This window comes from Hyperoodon ampullatus (assembly GCF_949752795.1).
Source record: "Hyperoodon ampullatus genome assembly, chromosome: 7".
In the NCBI taxonomy this organism is placed as follows: Eukaryota; Metazoa; Chordata; class Mammalia; order Artiodactyla; family Ziphiidae; genus Hyperoodon; species Hyperoodon ampullatus.
This window is the reverse complement of record NC_136920.1, coordinates 103,797,896-103,809,229: the sequence shown is the minus strand read 5'-3', so window position 1 is coordinate 103,809,229 and position 11,334 is coordinate 103,797,896. Positions and strand designations below refer to the sequence as shown.

The window sequence follows — 11,334 nt, the reverse complement described above, 5'->3', positions numbered from 1 at the left end:
GAAAGAGGATTAAGGGCGCTGCTTAAAGGGGCTCCAGAGACGGGCGCAAGCCGCGGCTATCATCGCAGACCCCAGAGACGGTCATGAGATGCTAAGGCTACTGCTGCAACCACCAAGAAACATGTGAGCAAGCACAGGTGACTATCCACACCTCCCCTCCTGGGAGCCTGTGCAGCCCGCCACTGCCAGGGTCCCGTGATCCAGGGACAACTTCCCTGGGAGAACACACGGCGCGCCTCAGGCTGATGCAACGTCATGCCTGACTCTGCTGCCGCAGGCTCGCCCCGCATCTGTACCCCTCCCTCCCCCCAGCCTGAGTGAGCCAGGGCCCCCAAATCAGCTGCTTCTTTAACCCCGTCCTGTCTGAGCGAATAACACTCGCCTTCAGGCGACCTACATGCAAAGGTGCAGCCAAATGCAAAACTGAACCATAGGAGCTGTGCAAACAAAGAAGAAAAAGGGAAATCTCTCCCAGCAACCTCAGGAGCAGCGGACTAAATCTCCACAATCAACTTGATGTACCTTGCATCTGTGGAATACCTGAATAGACAACGAATCATCCCAAATTTGAGGCGGTAGACTTTGGGAGCAACTGTAGACTTGGGGTTTGCTTTCTGCATCTAATTTGTTTCTGGTTTAAGGTTTATCTTAATTTGGTATTTAGAGTTTATTATCACTGGTAGATTTGTTTATTGATTTGGTTGCTTTCTTCCTTTTTTTATTATATATACACAATTTTTTTCCTTCTCTTTTTGTTAGTGTGTATGTGTGTGCTTCTTTGTGTAATTTTGTCTATATAGCTTTGCTTTTACTATTTGTCCTAGGATTCTCTCTGTCCTTTTTTTTTTTTTTTTTTTTTTTCGGTATACTTTTTAGTGTTTGTTATCATTGGTGGATTTATTATTTGGTCTGGTTGCTCTCTTCTTTCTTTATTCCTTTTTTCTTGCTCTATTTTATGACTTTCTAATTTTTTAATTTTTAATTTTTTTTTAGGTTTTTATTTTATTATTTTTTCTCTCTTTTTTTTCTCCCTTTTCTTCAGAGCCATGTGTCTGACAGGGTCTTGGTGTTCTGGCTGGGTGTCAGGTCTGTGCCTCTGAGGTGGGAGAGCCAAGTTCAAGATATTGGTCCAACAGACACCTCCTGGCTCCATGTAATATCAAATGGTGAAAGCTCCACCAGAGATCTCCATCTCAATGGTAAATAAGATCCAGCTCCACTCAACAACCACCAAGCTACATTGCTGGACACCTTATGCTAAACAACTAGCAAGACAGGAACACAATGCCACGCATTAGAAGAGAGGCTGCCTAAAATCATAATAAGTCCACAGAGAGCCCAAAACACACCACCAGACGTGGACCTGACCACCAGAAAGACAAGATCCAGCCTCATCCACCAGAACAAAGGCACTAGTACTATCCACCAGGAAGCCTACACAACCCACTGAACCAACCTTAGGCACTGGGGACAGACACCAAAAACAACATGAACTACGAACCTGCAGCCTGCAAAAAGGAGACCCCAAACATAGTAAGATAAGCAAAATGAGAAGACAGAAAAACACACAGCAGTTGAAGGAGCAAGATAAAAACCCACCAGACCTAACAAATGAATAGGAAATAGGCAGTCTACCTGAAAAAGAATTCAGAATAATGATAGTAAAGATGATCCAAAATCTTGGAAATAGAATAGAGAAAATGCAAGAAACATTTAACAAGGACCTAGAAGAACTAAAGATGAAACAAGCAATGATGAACAACACAATAAACAAAATTAAAAATACTCTAGATGGAATCAATAGCAGAATAACCGAGGCAGAAGAATGGAAAAGTGACCTGGAAGATAAAGTAGTGGAAATAACTACTGCAGAGCAGAAGAAAGAAAAAAGAATGAAAAGAACTGAGGACAGTCTCAGAGACGTCTGGGACAACATTAAACGCACCAACATTCAAATTATAGGGGTTCCAGAAGAAGAAGAGAAAAAGAAAGAGACTGAGAAAATATTTGAAGGGATTATAGTTGAAAACTTCCCTAATATGGGAAAGGAAATAGTTAATCAAGTCCAGGAGGCACAGAGAGTCCCATACGGGATAAATCCAAGGAGAAACATGCCAAGACACATATTAATCAAACTGTCAAAAATTAAATACAAAGAAAACATATTAAAAGCAGCAAGGGAAAAACAACAAGTAACACACAAGGGAATCCACATAAGGTTAACAGCTGATCTCTCAGCAGAAACTCTGCAAGCCAGAAGGGACAGGCAGGACATATTTAAAGTGATGAAGGAGAAAAACCTAAAACCAATATTACTCTACCCAAAAAGGATCTCTTTCAGATTTGATGGAGAAATTAAAACTTTTACAGAAAAGCAAAATCTGAGAGAGTACAGCACCACCAAACCAGCTTTACAACAAATGCTAAAGGATCTTCTCTAGGCAAGAAACACAAGAGAAGGAAAAGACCTATAATAACAAGCCCAAAACAATTAAGTAAATGGGAATAGGAACATACATATCGATAATTACCTTAAAGGTAAATGGATTAAATGCTCCCACCAAAAGACACAGATTGGCTGAATGGATACAAAAGCAAGACACATATATATGCTGTCTACACGAGACCCATTTCAGACCTAGAGACACATACAGCCTGAAAGTGAGGGGATGAAAAATGATATTCCATGCAAATGGAAACCAACAGAAAGCTGGAGTAGCAATTCTCATATCAGACAAAATAGACTTTAAAATAAAGACTATTACAAGAGACAAAGAAGGACACTACATAATGATCAAGGGATCAATCCAAGAAGATATAACAATTGTAAATATTTATGCACCCAACATAGGAGCACCTCAATACATAAGGCAAATACTAACAGCCTTAAAAGGAGAAATCGACAGTAACACATTCATAGTAGGAACCTTAACACCTCACTTTCACCAAAAGACAGATCATCCAAAATGAAAATAAATAAGGAAACACAAGCTTTACATGATACATTAAACAAGATGGACTTAATTGATACTTATCGGACATTCCATCCAAAAACAACAGAATACACATTTTTCTCAAGTGCTCATGGAACATTCTCCAGGATAGATCATATCTTGGGTCACAAATCAAGCCTTGGTAAATTTAAGGAAATTGAAATTCTATCAAGTATCTTTTCTGACCACAATGCTATGAGACTAGACATCAATTACAGGAAAAGATCTGTAAAAAATACAAACACTTGGAGGCTAAACAATACACTACTTAATAACGAAGTGATCGCTGAAGAAATCAAAGAGGAAATCAAAAAATACCTAGAAACAAATGACAATGGAGACACGATGACCCAAAACCTATGGGATGCAGCAAAAGCAGTTCTAACAGGGAAGTTTATAGCAATACAATCCTACCTTAAGAAACAGGCAACATCTCGAATAAACAACCTAAACTTGTTCCTAAAGCAATTAGAGAAAGAAGGACAAAAAAAACCCAAAGTTAGCAGAAGGAAAGAAATCATAAAAATCAGATCAGAAATAAATGAAAAAGAAATGAAGGAAACGATAGCAAAGATCAATAAAACTAAAAGCTGGTCCTTTGAGAAGATAAACAAAATTGATAAACCATTAGCCAGACACATCAAGAAAAAAAGAGAGAAGATTCAAATCAACAGAATTAGAAATGAAAAAGGAGAAGTAACAACTGACACTTCAGAAATACAAAAGATCATGAGAGAATACTATAAGCAACTCTATGCCAATAAAATGGACAACCTGGAAGAAATGGACAAATTCTTAGAAATGCACAACCTGGGCTTCCCTGGTGGCGCAGTGGTTGAGAGTCCGCCTGCCGATGCAGGGGACACGGGTTCGTGCCCCGGTCTGGGAAGATCCCACATGCCGCGGAGCCGCTGGGTCCGTGAGCCATGGCCGCTGAGCCTGTGCGTCCGGAGCCTGTGCTCCGCAACGGGAGAGGCCACAACAGTGAGAGGCCCGCGTACCGCAAAAAAAAAAAAAAAAAAAAAAAAAAGCACAACCTGCCAAGACTGAATCAGGAAGAAATAGAAAATATAAACAGAGCAATCACAAGCACTGAAATTGAAACTGTGATTAAAATCTTCCAAGAAACTAAAGCCCAGGAACAGACGGCTTCACAGGCGAATTCTATCAAACATGCAGAAAAGAGCTAACACCTATCCATGTCAAACTCTTCCAAAATATAGCAGAGGGAGGAACACTCCCAAACTCATTCTACGAGGCCACCATCACCCTGATACCAAAACCAGACAAGGATGTCACAAAGAAAGAAAACTACAGGCCAATATCACTGATGAACATAGATGCAAAAGTCCTCAACAAAATACTAGCAAACAGAATCCAACAGCACATTAAAAGGATCATGCAGCATGATCAAGTGGGGTTTATTCCAGGAATTCAAGGATTCTTCAATATATGCACATCAATCAATGTGATACACCATATTAACAAATTGAAGGAGAAAAACCATACGGTCATCTCAATAGATGCAGAGAAAACTTTCAACAAAATTCAACACCCATTTATGATAAAAACCCTCCAGAAAGTAGGCATAGAGGGAACTGTCCTCAACATAATAAAGGCCACATATGAAAAACCCACATCCAACATCGTCCTCAATGGTGAAAAACTGAAAGCATTTCCACTAAGATCAGGAACAAGACAAGGTTGCCCACTCTCATCACTCTTATTCAACACAGTTTTGGAAGATTTAGCCTCAGCAATCAGAGAAGAAAAGGAAATAAAAGCAATCCAAATCGGAAAAGAAGAAGTAAAGCTGTCACTGTTTGCAGATGACATGATACTATACATAGAGAATCCTAAACATGCTACCAGAAAACTACTAGAGCTAAACAATGAATTTGGTAAAGTAGCAGGATACAAAATTAATGCACAGAAATCTCTGGCATTCCTATACACTAATGATGAAAAATCTGAAAGTGAAAACAAGAAATCACTCCCATTTACCATTGCAACAAAAAGAATAAAATATCTAGGAATAAACCTACCTAAGGAGACAAAAGACCTGTATGCAGAAAATTATAAGACACTGATGAAAGAAATTAAAGATGATACAAATAGATGGAGAGTTATTCCATGTTCTTCAATTGGAAGAATCAACACTGTGAAAATGACTCTACTACCCAAAGCAATCTACAGATTCAATGCAATCCCTATGAAACTACCACTGGCATTTTTCACAGAACTAGAACAAAAAATTTCACAATTTGTATGGAAACACAAAAGACCCCATAGCCAAAGCAATTTTGAGAACAAAAACGGAGTTGGAGGAATCAGGCTCCCTGACTTCAGGCTATACTACAAATCTAGAGTAATCAAGACAGTATGGTACTGGCACAAAAACAGAAATATAGATCAATGGAACAGGATAGAAAGCCCAGGGATAAACCCACGAACATATGGTCAACTTATCTTTCATTAAGGAAGCAGGGATGTAAAGTTGAGAAAGGACAGCCTCTTCAATAAGTGCTGCTGAGAAAACTGGACAGGTACATGTTAATGTATAAGATTAGATCACTCCCTAACACCATACACAAAAATAAGCTCAAAATGGATTAAAGACCTAAATGTAAGGCCAGAAACTATCCAACTCTTAGAGGAAAACATAGGCAGAACACTCTATGACATAAATCACAGCAAGATCCTTTTGGACCCACCTCCTAGAGAAATTGCACACCAAAGGAAACCATAAACAAGACCAAAAGACAACCCTCAGAATGATAGAAAATATTTCCAAATGATGCAACTGACAAAGGATTAATCTCCAAAGTTTACAAGCAGCTCATGCAGCCCAATAACAAAAAAACAAAAAACCCAGTCCAAAAATGGGCAGAGGACATAAATAGACATTTCTTCAAAGAAGATATACAGACTGCCAACAAATATATGAAAGAATGCTCAGCATCATTAATCATTAGAGAAATGCAAATCAAAACTACGATGAGATATCATCTCACACTGGTCAGAATGGCCATCATCAAAAAATCTAGAAACAATAAATGCTGGAGAGGGTGTGGAGAAAAGGGAACACTCTTGCACTGCTGTTGGGAATGTGAATTGGTACAGCCACTATGGAGAACAGTATGGAGGTTCCTTAAAAACTACAAATAGAACTACCATATGACCCAGCAATCCCACTGCTGGCATATACCCTGAGAAAACCATAATTCAAAAAGTGTCATGTACCAAAATGTTCATTGCAGCTCTATTTATAATAGCCAGGAAATTGAAGCAACCTAAGTGTTCATCAACAGATGAATGGATAAAGAAGATGTGGCACATATATACAATGGAATATTACTCAGCCATAAAAAGAAACGAAATTGAGTTATTTGTAGTGAGGTGGATGGACCTAGAGTCTGTCATACAGAGCGAAGTAAGTCAGAAAGAGAAAAACAAATACCGTATACTAACACATATATATGGAGTCTAAGAAAAAAAAAAAAGGTCATGAAGAACCTAGCGGTAAGTCGGGAATAAAAACACAGACCTACTAGCGAATGTATTTGAGGATATGGGGAGGGGGAAGGGTAAGCTGTGACAAAGTGAGAGAGTGGCATGGACCTATACACACTACGAAACATAAAATAGATAGCTAGTGGGAAGCAGCCGCATAGCACAGGGAGATCAGTTTGGTGGTTTGTGACCACGTAGAGAGGTGGGATAGGGAGGGTGGGAGGGAGGGAGATGTAAGAGGGAAGAGATATGGGAGCATATGTATATGTATAACTGATTCACTTTGTTATAAAGCAGAAACTAACACACCATTGTAAAGCAATTATACTTCAATAAAGATGTTAAAAAAAAAGGTGTCATGGACCACAATGTTCATTGCAGCTCTACAATAGCCAGGAGATGCTGCAACCTAAGTGTCCATCATCTGATGAATGGATAAAGAAGACGTGGAACATATATACAATGGAATATTACTCAGCCATAAAAAGAAGTGAAACTGATTTATTTGTAGTGAGGTGGATTGAACTAGAGTCTGTCATACAGAGTGAAGTAAGTCAGAAAGAAAAAACAGATACCGTATGCTAACACATATATGGAATCTAAAAAAAAAGAAAAGAAAAATAATGGTTCTGACAAACCTAGGGGCAGGACAGGAATAAAGACACAGACGTAGAGAATGGATTTGAGGACACGGGGAGGGAGAAGGGTAACCTGGGACGAAGTGAGAGAGTGGCATGGACATATATACACTACCAAATGTAAAATAGATAGCTAGTGGGAAGCAGGCACATAGCACAGGGAGATCATCTTGGTGCTTTGTGACCACCTAGAGGGGTGGGATAGGGAGGGTGGGAGGGAGACGCAAGAGGGAGGAGATGGGAATATATATATATGTATAGCTGATTCACTTTGTCATAAAGCAGAGACTAAGACACCATTTTAAAGCAATTATACTCCAATAAAGATGTTTTTAAAAAAATCTAAGACATAGTGTTGATGTTATATCTACACTGAAGCACTGAACCTCTCAGTTTAAGGTATATTTATAATTTAGGGCATTGTGTATTTCCAAGGCAAAATAAATTGAATCAGTATCAACTATCTTTGTACTCCATTACCATCCTAATGACAACCTGGTAGAGAAGCTTTCATAATCTGCTCATTTCTTTTAGGAATTTAGAATTTAGAATCGTTAATACTTATCACAGAAAGATTATGGGCCATACAAATAAAAAGAAATATTAGGTCAGAAATATAGGCAGCACATATTAACACAATGCCTAGAAGAGCATCTTCTGAAATACAATAATCATTTGGAAATTCTTCATCAGCTTAGCACTATCATTTCAACCTAGGAGTGATTATAAAGGGGTTGGGTCAATACAGTATATACCCAGCCTATTAAGATAACAGTTGAAAATGTGAACCAAAATTAAGAATAATATATTTGTACATCACTTTCCACCCATTCTCAGACCCACTCCCCTAAATCTAACTTTCTTTGGTAGGTAAAGCTCAGATACACTCTTTGTGTGAAATGGATACGTCATAAGGCCAATAGGAAATACAAGATTTAGGACAGAAAAAGTAGCCCATCAACAATTCTTAGGTACTGGGAAGAGCTCCCTTTCCCTTTTCATGATACTAGGAACCTAGGGAGACAGACAGTGTAGGCACCCAAGAAATATGGACAGAAGTAAGACAGACAGACTTGTGCCCTTGCTCTTGCTGTTCTTCAACAATACTGCAAAAGCAGTATTTAGTGAGATAAAGTCCTGTCCAAGACATCCTTAGATGGCTGGGTATTTAGTGAGAAGAAACGTTAGGACAAGATCCAGATCAAGAAATGGACTTCCCATTTGTATAGGAAAACTGAGGGTTTCATACCTTCTTTGCTGTGTGCTGCCTTTTGCTATAAACCTAAATGTAGTTACTCCTAGCTTATTGGGGTTAGGAGTGAGGTGGGTGATGGCTACAGCCTCCAATTATTCCGAGGGGAAAAAAACGTGAGCAAGAGTTCCACTACCCCTGTGTCTTCCAGGATTACTAATACAAAGAGACTTCGGACTTTGAATTGACACTGGGAAAGTATTATCTTTACAGTAGATATAGAAGCTACATAGTAGTGAAAGAATCTGTAGGCAAAATTTACCACCTCTCTGGATGCCATTCTTAAATAGAGCTTTCTTGGTTAATACTTAGTACATTATACCAGTAACCACAGCAGCGTACGGATTTGAATATTGCTGTTAAATTCCATATAATTGGCAAGTGCAAAGATGAATTAACGTTATTTCCTTTTCTGCTTCACAGAGGTAAGTTGGTATGAAGTTGGGCCACCCTGCAAAACAGAGCCAGAAATTTTTCTCTTTCAAGGCCATGAAGAAGGAAAATGAGCAAAGAAATTGAATTTAAATCTGAAAGAGATGGGCCTAATATTTATCAAGCATCTCTACCTAGGCTAAAGTATTTAATCCTTTCAGAGCCATCTGAGGCATAGGTGTTATTATTACTACTTTATAGATGAAGAAACCAAGGCTTAGGAATTTAATTAGCTAACTGAAGGTCACACAGCTAGAGAGTGGCAGGAGCAGGATGCAAACATAGGTATATTTTTCCTGATTCCAAATTCTGTGCTCCTTCCTAAGGCATCTTAGTTACCATTGGGGCCATTTTACAGATAAGAGAACCAATAATTAATTTCTTCTATCCTTTGACAAGTAAGAAAACTGTAGCTCAGAGTAATTAAGCATCTTCCCAAAGTCACATCATTACTTAATGCCACACAATTCAAACCTAATTTTTCACAACAGATTTACAAACAGATCACAAGTATCACAACTAAATCTAAGCCAAAATGGGAAAGAAAATGATTCATATCAATATTGTTGTCACCAGCCACATAGATTAGAGCAAGTATACCACCACTGGCCATCTGGTCTACAAATGTGGGATCAACAAAAGAACCAAAGAAAAAATTTGAGAATGAGGCTGCTGATATGAGAAAGGACTCCTTCAAGTATGCCTGGGTATTGGGCAAACTGAAAGCTGAACATAGGCTTGGTATCACCACTGATATTCCCCTGTAGAAATTCAAGACCAGCAAGTAGTATCATTGATGCCCCAGGACACAGAGACTACCCAAAACATGCCTATAGGCACACCCTAGGCTGACTGTGCTGCGCTGACTGCTGCTGCTGGCGTTGGTGAAGTTGAAGCAGGGATCTCCAAGAATGGGCAGACCTGTGAGCATTCACTTCTGGCTTACAGACTGTGGGTAAGACAACTAATTGTTGGCGTTAAAATGGGTTCCACTGAGCCACCCGGCAGCCAGAAGAAATACAAGGAAATCATTAAGAAAGTCAGCACCTACATTAAGAAAATTGGCTACAACCCCAACACAGTGGCATTTGTGCCAGTTTCTGGTTGGAATGGTGACAACATGCTGCAGCCAAGTACAAACATGCTTTGACTCAAAGGATGGAAAGTCACTCATAAAGATGGCAATCAATGCCAGTGAAACCATGATGCTTGAAGCTCTGGATTGCATCCTGCCACCAAGTTTTCCAACTGACAAACCCTTGTGTCTGCTCCTCCAGGGTGTCTACAAAATTGGCGATATTGGCACTGCCCCTGTGGAGACTGGTGTTCTCAAACCCAGCATAATGGTCACCTTTGCTCTAGTCACCATTACAACTGAAGTCAAGTCTGTTGAAATGCATCCTAAAGCTTTGAGTGAAGCTCTGTCTTGGGAAAAGGTGGGCCTCTATGTCAAGAACATGTCTGTCAGAGACATTTGTTGTGGCACTGTCGCTGGTGACAGCAAAAATGACCCACCAGGGACTTCCCTGGTGGCACAGTGGTTAAGAATCTGCCTGCCAATGCAGGGGACACGGGTTCAATCCCTGGTCCTGGAAGATCCCACATGCCACAGAGCAACTAAGCCCGTGTGCCACAACTACTGAGCCTGCTCTCTAGAGCCCATGAGCCACAACTACTGAGCCCACATGACACAACTCCTGAAGCCCATGTGCCTAGAACCCATGCTCCACAACAAGAGAAGCCACCGCAATAAGCCCGTGCACCACAACGAAGAGTAACCCCCACTCTCCGCATCTAGAGAAAGCCTGCACACAATGACCAAGACCCAGCGCAGCCAAAAATAAATAAATAAATAAATAAATAAATAAATGACCTACCAGTGGAAGGAGCTGGCTTCACAGCTCAGGTGATTATCCTGTACCATCCAGGCCAAATCAGTCCTGGCTATTCACTTGTGCAGGATTGTCAAATAGCTCTTGTTGCTTGCAAGTTTGCTGGGCTGAAGAGGAAAGTTGACTGCTATTCTGGGAAGAATCTGGAAGATGGCTCCCAATTCTGTAAAGCTGGTTATGCTGGCATGGTTCATATGGTTGCTGGATAGCCCATGTATTTTGAGAGCTTTTCTGACAATCCTCCTCAGGGTCATTTTGCAGTTTGTTACATGAAACAGACGTGTCTTGGGTGTCATCAAACCAGTGGATGACCCAGAAAGTTCAGAAGGCTAAGTGAATAATATCCTTAATACCTGACACCCCAGTTTTAATCAGTTGTTGAAGAACATTCTCAGGACTGTTTGTTTCTGTTGGCCATTTAAGTTTAAGAGTAAAAGACTGGTTAATGATAATGCATCGTAAAACTTTCAGAAAAAAAGGAAAATGTGTTGTGGACCACTTGTTTTTGTGTGCGTATGGCAGTTTTAAGTTATTAGTTTTTAAAATCAGTAGTTTTTAATAGAAACAATTTGACCAAAAATCTGTCACAGAATTTTGAGACCCATTAAAATAAA

At 39.7% G+C, this 11,334-nt stretch overlaps 1 pseudogene across 1 annotated transcript; it reads left to right on the top strand.

Annotated features, from left to right (window-relative positions):
* The first annotated feature begins 9,363 nt into the window (after positions 1 to 9,363).
* On the top strand, positions 9,364 to 11,053 carry LOC307055676 (putative elongation factor 1-alpha-like 3; annotated as a pseudogene). The gene is made up of 2 exons: positions 9,364 to 10,346; positions 10,709 to 11,053. The product of its transcript is annotated as a putative elongation factor 1-alpha-like 3 (transcript).
* The last annotated feature ends 281 nt before the right edge of the window (positions 11,054 to 11,334 follow it).